The sequence below is a fragment of the Mus musculus genome, chromosome 10 (assembly GCF_000001635.26).
Source record: "Mus musculus strain C57BL/6J chromosome 10, GRCm38.p6 C57BL/6J".
Lineage (NCBI taxonomy): Eukaryota > Metazoa > Chordata > Mammalia > Rodentia > Muridae > Mus > Mus musculus.
This window is the reverse complement of record NC_000076.6, coordinates 28,316,247-28,330,996: the sequence shown is the minus strand read 5'-3', so window position 1 is coordinate 28,330,996 and position 14,750 is coordinate 28,316,247. Positions and strand designations below refer to the sequence as shown.

The following is a 14,750-nucleotide window of genomic DNA, read 5'->3' as shown; positions in this document are numbered from 1 at the left end:
GATCCCTGTGAAGACTGAATGGTATAAGGAAAACGATGAAACAATGTATGAAAGGCCATGTAAGATACTGCGAGCACTAGAGAAATGAGAATAACATTCACTCGTAATTTTCCTTCACTATGTCCTTGCCGTAAATGCTCAAGCTCCCAACTCAGATATATATTGAATTCACGTTCTTTAATTATCACTTCGAATCATAAAAAAAACTTAAATAAATTAACTTATATAGCTTTAGCTCATATAAAATTTAAACTTCAGTTTCTTCTCCTATAGCAGGAACTATTAATATCTACCTCAGAGCTTTGTGAAGGATTAACTGAGATAATGAATATGAAACAGCACAAATCCTGGCCTACAGAGACTCGTATATGAAAAGTGCCATTGCAGCGATATGGGGGGGGGGGGCATCTTTTAAAGACAAATGCTTCGATGTCAAATTTCCTCCTAATCTTCTCTCTTCAAAACATGAAGCACACAGTCAATTTCCAAAGAATACAAAATAATCTGACACTTTACTCTCACAATCTTAAATCTGTGGTTTTGTGATTTGAACTTTTAAATAGGAAACTGTGCTAGTGTAAAAGAAAAATGCACTAATTAGCCATTGCCTTCATTTATAAAGGGGCAGACTGAAATAATGACAAACTGGTCATTTGAAATCCATATAAATGTGACTAAAGCTCCTAACCACAGAAGTTTTCAACAGTCAATATTTCTCATATCTCTCATCACACAAAAGACTTTCAAAGTCCAATCATTTAAGTGTGGATGTTGATCTTCAAATTCTACCGTCTTACAAACAATTTAAATCACTCTTGTATTGCTGACTTCTCTTCCTTATGTAAGCTTCATTACATAAACATTAGTAGTTCATTTTTGTTTTGAGATACTGTCTTACAAGGTAGGCTAGACTCAACTCTACATCACAGAATCACCTCAAATGTAAAATCAGCCTGCTTCAGCTCCCCAATACTAGAATTATTCACATGAATTTGAGCATTATTGCCCCTGAAAGCCTGAGCTTCTGGGACTTCCTACCTCCCCCGTACTGTCTACCTCAATGGCACTGAGTTAAAGAGGAAGAGAAGGTCAAGAACCTGAAAGAGATATAAATATGTAGGGATGTTGTAGAGAGTATGTCTTATACATTGTACAAAAGCATTCATTTGTCAATAAAAGCTTATTGGCCAATGTGGGATTACAAGGTGGGGCATCCAGCAGAGAGAGGGGTTTATGGGAAGAGAGCCGGGAATGAAGGAGACTCACTCCAGACGCAGAAGAAGATGGTCACATGAAACTGAGGACAAAGTCAAACTGAGGATAAAATTATCAGTCATGTGGCAGGACTTAGAATAGAATAAATGGATAATTAAGTTATGAGCTAGCTGGGGAACAAACAAAGTTTTTGGATCGACATTTATTTATGAATTATTAAGTCTCAGAATTTCTGGGAACAAAGTAGATGAGTGGAAAAGGACAAGGTTACAGATAGCATTAACTACAAGATGTAAAAGGACAACTCTACCTTGGAGAAAAAGAGAGATCAAGGATTGAAAGAAGCAGGGAAGCTATCACAATCAATACTGTTCAACTACTGGACAAACTGAGCTGTAAAGCATTCTGTGCCCCGGAGGCCAGAGGGCTGAGATGGAGCTAGCAGAACTGAAACCATTCTGGGACTTGACCACAGGAGAAAAGGTGTTGACCTTCTAAAAGAAGCATGAGTGAATACACAGGAATTAAATGAAGGGTCTAAGAACATATGACATCAAAGGAGAGTTTGTTTTGTTTTGTTTTGTTTTGTTTTGTTTTGTTTTGTTTTGTGTTGTTAAGAGGAGAAATCCCTAAGCATGGTTCTATGTTAATGGAGATGATTCATCTTGATAGGAAATATTTGAGGACATCACAGTGAGAATGGATAATGATGTAACATTGAATGTACAGTTCAATTGACGAGAAACTTTAGAATGTATGATTAGAGGAGAACCTTAATTTTCCCACTTTTTTTTAAAGGGAACAATATTTGGAGTATAGAATTCACCAAATGTCAGAAAGAAAAGGGGAATAAGAAGAAAATGGAAGAAAACACTGTAGCTAGTGTGATTACAGGGCAAACTGAAGCTGAGAGCTATGAAGAACTATCCGCCAAAATGTACCGGGTGGTATAACTTGTTAGCATAATTTCTGTTGATTAAACACCCTCACAAAATGGCTACAGTAAAAATAAACAAAGAATTTATTTAAAATGTTAAAACTATATGAAAATCACAATATGATCAAACTTTAATATGAAATAATGAATTGACAAGAATGATGGCTTGGTATACTGAAGTTTACTCAGAGAATGCTGGGATAGCTAAGTGTAATGACTACAGTAGAAGAGGATGCTGGGATAGCTAAGAATGATGACTATAGTAGAAGAGGATGCTGGGAGATCTGAGTGGGATGACTATAGTAGAAGAAGCAGCATTTGTAGGTAGAAAGTTATGTCCAACGTAAAATTATTCTAAAAATCCATTTAACCAAAGCTAGCTGTTTCTCAGAAAAGCCTAACAAATCTCCTATCTCACCACACATACCACTCGAGCGATAGCCATGTGTGTGGCTGTACAGAAGGTAAAGATTAAAACTCAGGTCCTATCTTGTGCAACAATTACCCATATCTACCAACTCACTTCTTCAGTCCCTGTAAAACTAAATTTGTTGTTGTTGTTGTTGTTGTTGTTGTTTAGCTCCTTTAGTGAAATACAAGGTCACTTGGGGCACTGACAGTTCATACTCTGTACATCATGGCAGAACCCCTAGAATCCTCTTGTTAGTCAGAGATGAAAACATGTATCAGTGTGCAGCAGAAAGATACGACCTAATATCAGTGGATTCTAGTTAACTCTTTTGCAGCTTAGGGAAAGGCAGGATTGGGTATTTAGCTCATTTTACCTAGCATAAAATTTTGTTGACATAATAAACTGATGCTCCCTTGAGACCGTTAGACATAATTTTACCACACTAATTTAGGAATCACGAGAACATAATTCCTGCCCTTGAATAGTTAAAACACGGTAAGTCATCCGTTTCTGCTGATAGGCCCCAAAGGATCTTCTGTAGAGTATCTTAACTGGAAACTAAAGATTCAAGAATTGAGTCTCTTTTTAAGCATATTTTCTTTAAAATAAAAAATCATTACTTTCATTTACTTGTTTATGTGAGTGTGTGTGAATGTGTGTGTACATGTGTGTGCACCTGTGTATGTATGTGTCTGAGCTTATGCATTTGTTCATGTGCGCGGGTATATATGTGTATGTGTGTTTGTGTGTATATGTGCGTGGTTGGGGGGGGGGGTGTCATGTGCTCATGTGTATATGCATATGTGTAAAATTTGCAGACCATCCCTTTTGTTTAGAATGAAATTCATAAGATCACTTCCCTCTAAGCGAGCCACAGTGGGTATACAAACACGCCCAGCAGTAAACAGCCAATGGACAATGAGGTCCATGGCATGCCCAGCAGTAAACAGCCAATAGAAAATGAAGTCTGTGGTAGCTTTGTCTCATGCTGCCTAGTCAGGCTGTTTCTTTTGTTTTCCCCTTAAATTTATCTCTCTTTTTTTTTTAATCTTATGTTATTTATACTTTTTTTTCCTTCTGTCTTTTTTCTGTCTTATCTGATAGGTCTTTTGTGGATATAATATGGCTTCTAGTATAGCGTCTATAGGATTCCTGGATTTTTGAAAACTGTGTCTCTGTTTCTTGTGCCTTCTCTCCAGCTCTCTTCCTTCTGTTGGTTTGTCTGTTTTCTCTGACTCTAAAGTGTTACTTTTGTTTCATCTTATTTTATCATTATTTCTTAGAAGCCTATTTCTTTTCTAATGAGAGATAGAAAAAGGATGGATCCAGATGGGAGGGGAGATGAGAAGAAACTGAGAGAAGGAGGCTATATTATATGAGGGGAAAACTATTTTCGATAAAAGAAAAAGAAAAAATAAAAAGAATGGAGCTTGTGGTGTCAAGCTTGGTTCAAAGACCTTTCCTCAGTGAGCAATCTTATCTGCCCTCTACTATGAATAGCATGCATCCTGAACATGTAAAGATGAGCAAACACAGAAGAAAAGGTGATGCCAATCATCTGCCATGGTAGCAACTACAGACCCAGGATCAGTTTGCACTTCTTTTCAACTAAAGATTAGCAGAAAGTAACAGTAGAGTGGAAGGTGTCAGGGCATGTGTGGTCAGCTTGCTGGCTAGCTCTGGTAATAGCTCCCTTCTAAGAATCCAACTTGTAAAAATAACTCAAGAGAAGGCCTTGACGTTCTCTGAAACCAAGGAATTTTTAACAATTCCTGTCTGTTGGTTTAGCCATTTGTTTAATATCTAAAGGAGATGTGCCCCTGGATTGACAATAGCATATATTAAGTACATGGAAATGGAAATACAGCGCCATTCCTTGGGTGTAAGCTGCTTGGGAGAGTAATTAACGTAGTCTCATTAAATGCCAACTGAATCGAGGAAACATTTATGGCAGGTAATCAAGTCCAAATTTATTTTTCTTAAGATTTCCTTTTGTCCTACATGTATAAGCGTTTGACTGCATTGAGTTTGGACTACATAGGTGAGCCTGTGGTTTCAGAGGCCAGCAGAAAGATCTGGAATCGGGGTTCCAGGCAGGTGTGAGCCATGATAATCATGAGGAACTGAAACTACTTAGCAAATGCAGTAAGTGCTGTTAACCCCTGAGCCATCCTGTTCCTTCTTCATCTCAGCTTTTCCCATTTTGATTGTTGGGCACCCTTCTCATTTCATGACTCTGCATAAAACACTCAAAACTGGTGATTTTCCTTTAGATATATTTACGATCCACTTTTCCTTAGAAAGACTAGTCTATCAAACTTCCCATCAATATTTAATTGTCTGATGTTGTGGATAGCCCTGGGGCTAATTATATTTGATAATTCTGTTCTCCTGTGAGTGGCTGAAAACGAGGAATGAGTCAGCACTCAGGTGATTTCCTGTAAACCTGCTTCCCACCTTAATTTGTAAAATAAAGGAGAGCTGATGATTGGGCAGATAAAAGGGAAGGTGGAGAGGAAGGTGGGAAGAGAAGGAGAAAATGTAAGAGGGAGATGATACGGAAGAGGAGGAAGAAGAAGAAAAGCAGAGCAGAAGCACAGGGCCTTTAGTAACCGCAAGTTCTAAGGGGTCTCATAGATGTGGAAGATGGTAATGTAATGGTAGATCTGCCCAATCTAGTCTCACAGCGTGTATTCATGTTAACTGAGTTGTGTTTTCATTGCCAGGGCATATTTGGGTTGGAAAAATTTACCGCAACAGTCTGAAGGGGATAATCAGGGCTTCAGAGACAGTCAACTAAACACTCTATTGTGTGGATCTAGGATGGGCCAAACAGTAATAACCAGGGTATGTGCTATCATATATTTTTTTGTCTTTACACACAGCACTGAGTGCACATCCTCTCATCCTATCACCTGTTGGTCTTTTGATCCATCTATCTAGTATAATAGTGATTTGAATTTATTGTGTGACTTAAAACTGTATGCACAGAACCACCTCACCTCAATAAACAATTCAACACTTATTAAAACAATGAAAGTCAAAGCTATAGGCAGAATGCAGGAAACAATAATGACTACTGAGGGGTGGAAAGGCCAAGTAGAATTTATCTCTGATATGTCAGACTGTTTAAAGGAAAGGCCTGAAGGAAAGTCCCTCCAAAGACTGCACACTGCAATAAACATGGAAGCTCAGTGCATTGCTGGGCTTCGGGTGAGCCAGAGAATTGGCTGTCACTAACAGTGTCAACAAAGGCTTGAGAAAAACCTAAGTGATTCAGCAATAATCACTTTTACAGCTTATGCTCAAGTGTTTCCCATTCATGATGATACTTATTAGTTATTTAAGTCAATTGTTCCTTCCCCAAATCTTTCACTTTAAAAAAAAAGATGCCAACGGACTTTTAAATTTTAGTATGTATCAGCTCAAGTTAATATAGATCACCAGTTAATATAGGTCACAAAGATATGATTTCTTAATCACAATGTGATAAACAGTGTTCTGTACAAGATTTTCACCTCTGAAAAGAGCTCTTAAAACTTCCATTGAAAATTAATGATATTCATGAAATAAATACAAGTCTTTGGGTTCTCTGCACAGTCGGTCTTCCTATCACAAATATACCTTTGAGGAAACAGTATCATCTACATTCTGTCAAGGGTTTTTGTATTGGGGCCCTGAATATATCAAAGATTATTTTATATATCTATCATGCTTATAAGCAAACACACACAGACATATGAGTGCATGTGCGTGTGCACGCACACACACACACACCCACAAACAAACACAACACATATACATACACAAAGATCCATGCAAGACAAATGTGCAGCAGCTTGAAATGCCAGAGCCTCCGTGCTGAGTAACTGACTTCCATTCAAATCCTAGTGCCTACTTCATGTGGCCACTGGGAGGATAGTATTATCTATATAGTGAATTTTAGGCTGTCAAAGAAATCATATACAGTTTACAAGGCATCAGGGATCCATTCCATGACCTCCTCAGGAGACTGATGTATCATAAGAAGAACCAGAATACAAGGATGATGAGAAGCAGAAGAGGTAGTGCAGGAGGCTCTAAGACTGGAGAGGCACCTCTCAGTGCATTACAGATCACACAACCACACTGTGCATTTCTCACATCTCAATCATTATGTATCCTTCCTGGGTTCCTTTCTCACTTCAATTCAAGGCATAATCATGGTGACACTGCCTGAGATTAGAGACCACTGAACAAACTGTATCAACGTTTTGATATATGTAGAGGCAGTTACAGCTTCAGTAGGCAAATGGGCAGGTGGAGCCTGCAAAAGATGCACTCAGAAAACAAACCTAAAGAGCTAGCCAGGGCTTAATTTCATCACTTGGGACGCACAGGCAGGATATGAGTTCCAGGCAAACATTGTCTACACATTGAATTTCAGGTCATCCCTGTCTACCAAGTGACTTTCAGGCCAGTATTGTCTACATAATGAAATATATGCCAATGTTTTTTTGCATAGTGAGCGTCAGGCCAGTTTTGTCTATAGAGTAAGTGTTGCCTTGTCTATATAGTGAATTTCAGGCCATCATTGTCTACAGTGAGCTATAGGCAAGTATTGTTTACATAGCAACCTCCAGGCCACCCTTGTCTACATAGTAAATTTTAGTCCAGTGTTGTCTGGTCCATATAGTGAGTTCCAGGCAATCCTTGTCTACATAGTGAGTCCTACACCATTCTTGTCTACACAGTGAGTTTAAGACCACCAAAGGTGATATATTAAGGCTGTCTCACTAAATCAAAACAATCAGCAACAACAAAAAGAAACTAGTAACCACAAAACAAGATACATTCAGAAGTAAGCATGAAATATGATACACTATTCAAAGAATATCCTAATTTATTTAGATTGGAGTTTTGCAATACAGAAAGAACCAGAATGACAATTAGCAGAGGAGAATGGAATGAATTTCTACCAAAATAAATAAATAGATAAATAAATAAATAAATGTATACTGAAATAATTCATGATCAGAACACACCACAAAAAGGAAAAAAAAAAGAAAGAAAAGAAAAAAGAAAAAAAGGAAAAAGACAGTGTTCATTCTGTGGATCTGTCCTTGGACACATAAGCAAGCAACTTTCAGCATAAAAGATTTTGTATAAAAATAAAAATGGGAAGTAAAGGGCAGGAGAAAATTCATCAGCAAAATGTCATTTCCGTATCTTTACTATCATAGCTTCCCCATCTGGGCTATATTTTATAGGTACTTGTCTGAGCTAAAAATAAAAGATGACTGGTTAAGGTTTCTATTTCTTTCACCGTAACACTGAATTACAGTACTATTTTCCCTCACTTGCCAAGATGCACCATTTGTCTTCCTACAATCTACAAGTAGAACCTTTTAAGTTTTAACACCAACAGTCCAATCTTACACATAGCAGAAGTATATCACTATTCTCACACAACTATATCTGAAAAAAAAAAAGCTTATTTTGCTACACAGCAAGCCTGCTGTCTGCTAATTTTAAGTGATTCTCATGTCTCATGGGCCTCAATGTAGAACCATATGATTCAGTTAAGAAAAAAAAAAAAAGAAGTTCAACATGTGCTGTCATAGGTAAATACCTATTTTCATGTGGAATCCATAGAATTACATGCACAAGGAGGAAAGGTAAGCTTTAAGTAAACTAGGTGATGGGCTGTAACTGAAGGTAACACACAAGCTAAACTCATCCCATCACAGCAGAGTCAAGCATACCAATAGTCAATCGTTTTATCACAACCAGTTAGGAGGAGTTTGTTGTGGTGGTGCACACTAACACTGGGCAAGAAAGAAGCAGGAGAATGACCCAAGACTGAGGTCTGTATACTGAAACTCTGTCTGGGGGTGGGGGGAGAGGGAACACCTGTAAAGAATACGATAGTGTAAAAAAAAAAAAAGATACGGCTTTAAGAATTAAATAATATCCATGGTACTGTCAGTTTTACTTCACTAGAATTAAATTATGATTTTGGTAAGGATAGGTTTTTACAAAACTTCACAGAATAGCTAGAGTACCTATTGTTAGTTGAAATTAAGGATAGAAAAATTATCTTTCTACTTTATTCTGAGTATACAATCATCAAGGAAAGTAGCATTCTTGACTATAATTATTAAATAATTTAAACACAATTATATAATTAATGATGTTGGAGTTTAAAGCTATCCAAAGGACTATTCAAAGTTCAAAACCATAAGAAGCAGTAAACAATTCATTCTACACCATTTTGACAAAGGAAATGTAACGGGAAGCTTTCCAGGATTTTAGCGTTTAAAAACATGAAGGGTAAACCCAAAAGCACACTTGTGGACTTTGTATTGACTTTTAATTAAGGAAGCCTTTTAAGATGAATAAACTAAAAATGCATGGCTCGTTTCCTTCTTTGCAAAATATTGAAATAAATATCTGATAGGCTCATATCTCATAAATCAGCAACATACAGAATTAAGAATTTAAGAATTTGGAAGCCTAGCTTGCTCATACATGCCCTTAATCTAAGCACTAGTAGGCAAAAGCAGGCAGGTTTCATTCAGTTTGAGGTCAACCTGGTCTACATTGCAAGTTCCAAGACAGCCAGGACTATATAGCAAGATTCTCTCTCAAAAAACAATTAGAATCTTGGAAAAACCATGAAGGTACAACAGTTATGATTATGATTAAATTAATTTCTTAGAGGTATGCTGATAGTTTTTGTGTGGAACAAATCCTGACTTTTAATCTTAGAAATAAATGTTTTAAAATCAAAGGAAATGTTGCTATTTATAATATTTAGATTCATGAAGGGATCAATCCAAACAAGAACAGAATGGCCCACAAAGCCAGCATCCTTTGTGATAAATACAACTAGCCTATGGCAACGAATAAAGTAGACATATGAGTGGCAGAAGGTTTAAGAAATTATAATAGTGAAGGTAAAACATGCCTTGCCTCTGCTCATACAACTACAAAGACTTAAAAGAATCTACCAAAAATATGAGACTGAGACTGGTTCATAGATTAGTTGTGAAAGCTACATGAAACAAAGGTTGTAGATTAAATCTGGTGGGTGAAAGACCAAAGGATAGAAATCCTTAATTTTACTGGTAGGATTTAAACGGAAGTAAGGGAAAGTGAGAAATACCACATTGACTACCTGCATAGTTTAATGACATATACAAAGAGCAGAAACATACCTACTTCCTTTCTGGTACCTCAAAGAAATAGACTACTTGTGGAGATCAGAGGCAATTCCCAGTGTCTTCAGGAAATATTTAACCTACTGCACCTTTGCATTGATACTGTACATGGGCAAGTAACAATACATAGTATAGATGCTGAAGGTGGAGAATCATGCGAGAAAGCAGAGCAAATTCTCTCAAGATGTAGTCCTCTGACCTACAGGCAATAGGACACTGGGAATGGTTCGGAAATGCTGTGATGCCCACATAGGCGATGATGCACCACCCATCTAGACTGTGCTCCAATCAGCAGAGGAGAAGCCGAATGAGAAGTTGCAGTCTCTTCATTAGATACCCAGCTACAACAAAAATACAGGCATGGATGGCCTATATATTAATTTACCTGAACATTTATGAATTCTAAAATTTTAATAACTACCATTTGATTCCTGTCCCCAAGAGAGTCACAGTGTGGCAGAAGACAAAAACATATTCAGCAATCTTACACATAGAGGTTGGTGTTAAACAAGGTCAGAGGATAACAGAGTTCAAAGGAGTCAGAAAATGTGTCCACCTAGTGAGAAACAAAAAGCTTCTGAGGAAGTGACAGTCCTTTGCAGCAGTCCTTTCTGAAAAATATTTCTAAGTACAGTAAGTCACAGTGACCAGAAGGTACATATTTCAGGCAGGAGGCACATAGAGAACAATCACCAGAAGGCACCCATCTATGAACATGTGAGCAATGGCATGGGACCTGGGAGGGAGTCACTAATGATTTTCTACTTGGAAAGCACTGATTGCAAATGATTCCAGGTCAGAATGTTAAAACTTGAAGCAAAGAAAGGGCGTGAGGGGCATCATCTACCAAATCAGGCCCATTTCTGAAAGACTGACAACAGGATGTCCTAACAGTTAGTGCAAACGATAAACTAAACAGAGAACAGTGGTCAGAAGATGGGCCTTGTCTTGCAGCGACACTGGTGGGTCTGCCCTTTCTCCTTACAGAACAGCAATGCCTTTGATAGGTTTACAAAAGAGAGGATGTGATTGATCTGCAACCAAAAACAGTCAGTGTAGTAGCAACAGGAAGATTGCAGGATTGAAAGCTTATTGGCAAAATCAAAAGTGCATTAACAACAAGCATACTTACTCATGCACAGGCTTCAGGCAGCCTGCAAGGAAACAAATACTGCCCTTCCATTGTGGACCACAAGCAAAGGAGTTCTAGATTATATGGCTGCTTTACTTTATTTATTTACTGTGGACCATACAGATATTTCTATCTACCAGACTAGGTTTCTCAGTTGACCTACCTGTTATTTGATTTTTTTTTTTTTCTTGAGTGAAGTGGAGTCTCTCTATATAGCTCGGGCTGTCTAGTAACTCTCTACAGAGAGCAAGCTGGCCACAGACCCAGAGAACTCCACCTGCCTGTATCTCTAGAGTGCTGGGATTAAAGGTGTGCTCCACTAAGTCCAGCAGTTTTAAATGCCTTTCAAATCCCAAATTGGAAAATAAGGTAAATTCTTAAGATGAATACCTAAATATTCTACAGAGAATTTATTTAGATTTAATTTGTGGTTTAAATATAAACTTTCCCTGTAAGAGAAAGAGGGTAAAGTCTGGGGAATCAAATGACAGCTTTCTGTGCCCTTCACTTAAAAAGCTTAATTTAGTTTTTACCGATAGGGCAGTTAAGTTCATCTTTAATAGTCACCATAGTGCAGATCATCAAAAACAACCCAGCTGACTGGACTAGCCTCGTTCAGAGTCTCAGCTCTCAGAACTGCGAGACTGACCTGGAAGCAGATTTACACTTAGCTGCTTAGGAGCTCATCAATGACCTTGTGGCAACGGATAATGAGTAGAATATGTTTTCCCTAGAAATCAATTAGGATTAAGAATGATTTAAACAATATAATCTGAGGACTCACATGGAGCCAGGAGTAGTGAAAAAATAAAAATCCCCTCCTTAATACTAAAGTGTCCAGTTTTATTTTTTAGTAGCATATTTAAAGCACCATACTTTTTATTTTATTCTGAAAGATGGAAATTAGCTTCATGAAAGTGTTTGAAATATTTTAATAAAGATTGATAAACAGGACTAAGTGGAAACACGGTAATAATTACACCCTCCATTTGACTACACTGAAAAGGTCAAAATATCTCAATGAAATCTCAAGGTTAATCATGCAGTCTAATTAGCTAATAGCTGTACTTTGCTTCTTTTAACAATGCCCATGCTTATAGCAGATATAACTGATAACAAAAATCCAAGGCACCTGTAAAAGGTAAAAAGGATAAACATGGAATTAAAATCTGAGTTTATCTCCTGTCATTTTGGCATAGCATTTATACCTGCATAGAAGACAACTATTCATACCCAGTATCTAATAGTGTATAAGAGGCTAACAACATGAGGGGAAAATAAGAGGCTTATGAAAAACATCCAACTACAGAGAATGTATCACAGAAAATGCCCTGCATGGAGAAGGAGCCGTAGAAGCTATGAGGAAACAGAGTAATGGTACAGATCTCTAAAAAGGCAACACAGGAACTCAGAGACGGACATATGGATTCTAACAGGTAACTCACATGATGGAGCAAGTAAAAAGATAACTGCTGTATGGCAGATTGAGAAATAGACATGGCAGCTCAGAGTTCTAGGCTCCAATTAATAGGCTGAGTTCCCAGCATGAGACTTCTTTTACAATTGCAATGACACTGCCAAGAATACTGACCACCATGGAAACACACACCACAGTGGAAGCGCTAAGGTGTAAGAGTCTGGTAGATCTGGACAGCTTGTGGACAACCTGTATGGAGAGGAAAGCTCTCTGAAAAGTCATTGGAGAAACTGAAACATTACGTGTTACTGTTCACATACTACTGAGTTCACATAGATATAGGCCAGAGGGACACACCTGACCAAGCCCATCCCTAGGGAGAAAGGCGGGCAAATCTGTAGTTTACTATCAGGTTGGCTGTATTTCTGCAATGGTTTCATTATGTGAAACAAACTTGCAGTAGTTGAATAAAGAAGGTCATGGGCTGTGTTCCTAAAAGTTTGAATTCTCTTTCTTTCCATAAAAATAAAATAGACCCTTTCAAATAAATCCTTGAGAATAGAAGAAAAAAAGAGAAAGAGAGAGAGAAGTTGGAAATATATTTTCCAAGAATGATTCAGTGCATTTTCAATTTTCATTCATTTATGTGAAAGTCATAATCCTCAGGAAAAGATTATAAACTTCCTAGTGACATTACTTTTTAGCACTAGAAGTTATAGCTTATGAAGTTAAAAAGGAAAGAGACTCATTCATACAATGCCTTTCATTCTCCATGCTGCATGTAGGAAAAAGCAATGAATAAGATGGCTTTTATTTCATTGAAGAAGGTCTTAAGGTCACAGAACCTTACAATAGTCACCTAGACAGAAAAATTTTATAGGTTACTGTATTTAAATGTTTATAACCATGAATCAATATATCATTGATATAGTTTAGAAAATCTTTCTTGGCCTACAGAGTATATGCATATCCTCTGCATATTACATTTGATGACATGGCTTCCTCCAAAGTTTCTTTGCAGATTGGTGGTGGTAAGTCAATGTGAAAGGTACTGATACAGCATAAGGACGTACAGAGACAGTCCCAGAACCCATATACAGCTGACAGAATAACATATATCTGTAATTGTCATGCCCCTATGGTGAGATGGAAGGGTAAACAGTAGAATCCCTGAAAACAACCAGGCTAGTTAGCCTGGCATACAAAGAGGTAAACCACAAGGAACCTTGTTTAAATGAGGTGGAAAGGGAGGATGACCAGGTTTGCTCTCCACACTCACAACTGCACTTATACAGGACACACACACACACAGAGTTAAGTTTTTTTTTTTTTAATAGCTTAGATAATGTTGCCAATGTTGCAGTACAGGTATATGTCAGAAGAGGGATATAATTTGAATTATGAGTTAAAGAAGCTTATTCCGAGGAATAGGCAAAGTAGTGTTTTACAGGCGAGTAAAGGCAGAAACAGAGCCTTATTAAGACTACTGCAGTCATTCAAAGAAGAGGGGGAGCAGGAGAAGGAGGAGTAAGAGGAGGAGGAAAAGGAAGAAGGGGAAGAGGAGGAAGGAGAGGGGGGAGAAGGGGGAAAGGGGGGGAGGAAGAGGGGGGAATAACCATAGAGATAGAAGCAGAAGTGGAGAAAATCTCTTATCTGGAAAATATCTAGTCTAACCAGTAGCATACAGTGGGTTTGCAAGGGAGAATGGAGAAGAAGGGACGATAGCCAATAGAAAGGTAGGTTGCATGACAATGTTTATAAAGCTGAAAGACAACTGATACCAAGGCATGTATCTGAAACACTGAGAGACATTGGTGGGGGGACTGGGTATCATTAAAGCCACTTGCAAAAGTGTTTATTTAATTACAAAATCATCTAAAAATCTGAAAATTTTATTTTGACCAAAATGACCAAGCTGATTTACTTTCTGCTAGCTTCTCCATCTTTCTCTCTAGTTACAAGCTGGCATCACTACGTGGTATTTTATCCTGATCATGGCTAGCAACGGTCTCTTGTTTTCTCCCTCTTGACCCAGCACTATGTCTAGCTTCTAAAATTTAATTTAGCTTGAATCAACAAATAAATAACTATAGTAATTGGCTATCCCGAAGCACAAGAACCTCTGAAATACAAATGTCCGCAGGCTCATGGAATAGCATTTGTAAGTGCATCAAAGATAGTGCAATCAACAGGGAAAAGGAGCAACTGGTTTGTTATTGAAATTTTTTCACATAACACAAGTTCCAGAAGAGTCAAGTCTAATTTTAAGGACAGTTTCAAGCTAGACCCTTTCATGGACTAATTACTTCATGGCATTAACAGCAAGAGTCACTTGACTAAGTCCAGGATACAATACGAAGAGTTACTCAGCCCGAAACAAGCTTGTCCACATGTGCAAATGACAGAAGCGACCAAGCATGCTTTGTGTGGATAAG

At 37.8% G+C, this 14,750-nt stretch overlaps 1 protein-coding gene across 21 annotated transcripts in view; it reads right to left on the bottom strand.

Annotated features, from left to right (window-relative positions):
* Ptprk (protein tyrosine phosphatase, receptor type, K) overlaps positions 1 to 14,750 on the bottom strand; it is a 522,578-nt gene that overhangs the window by 266,401 nt on the left and 241,427 nt on the right. The gene's annotated exons all lie outside the window — the stretch shown is intronic.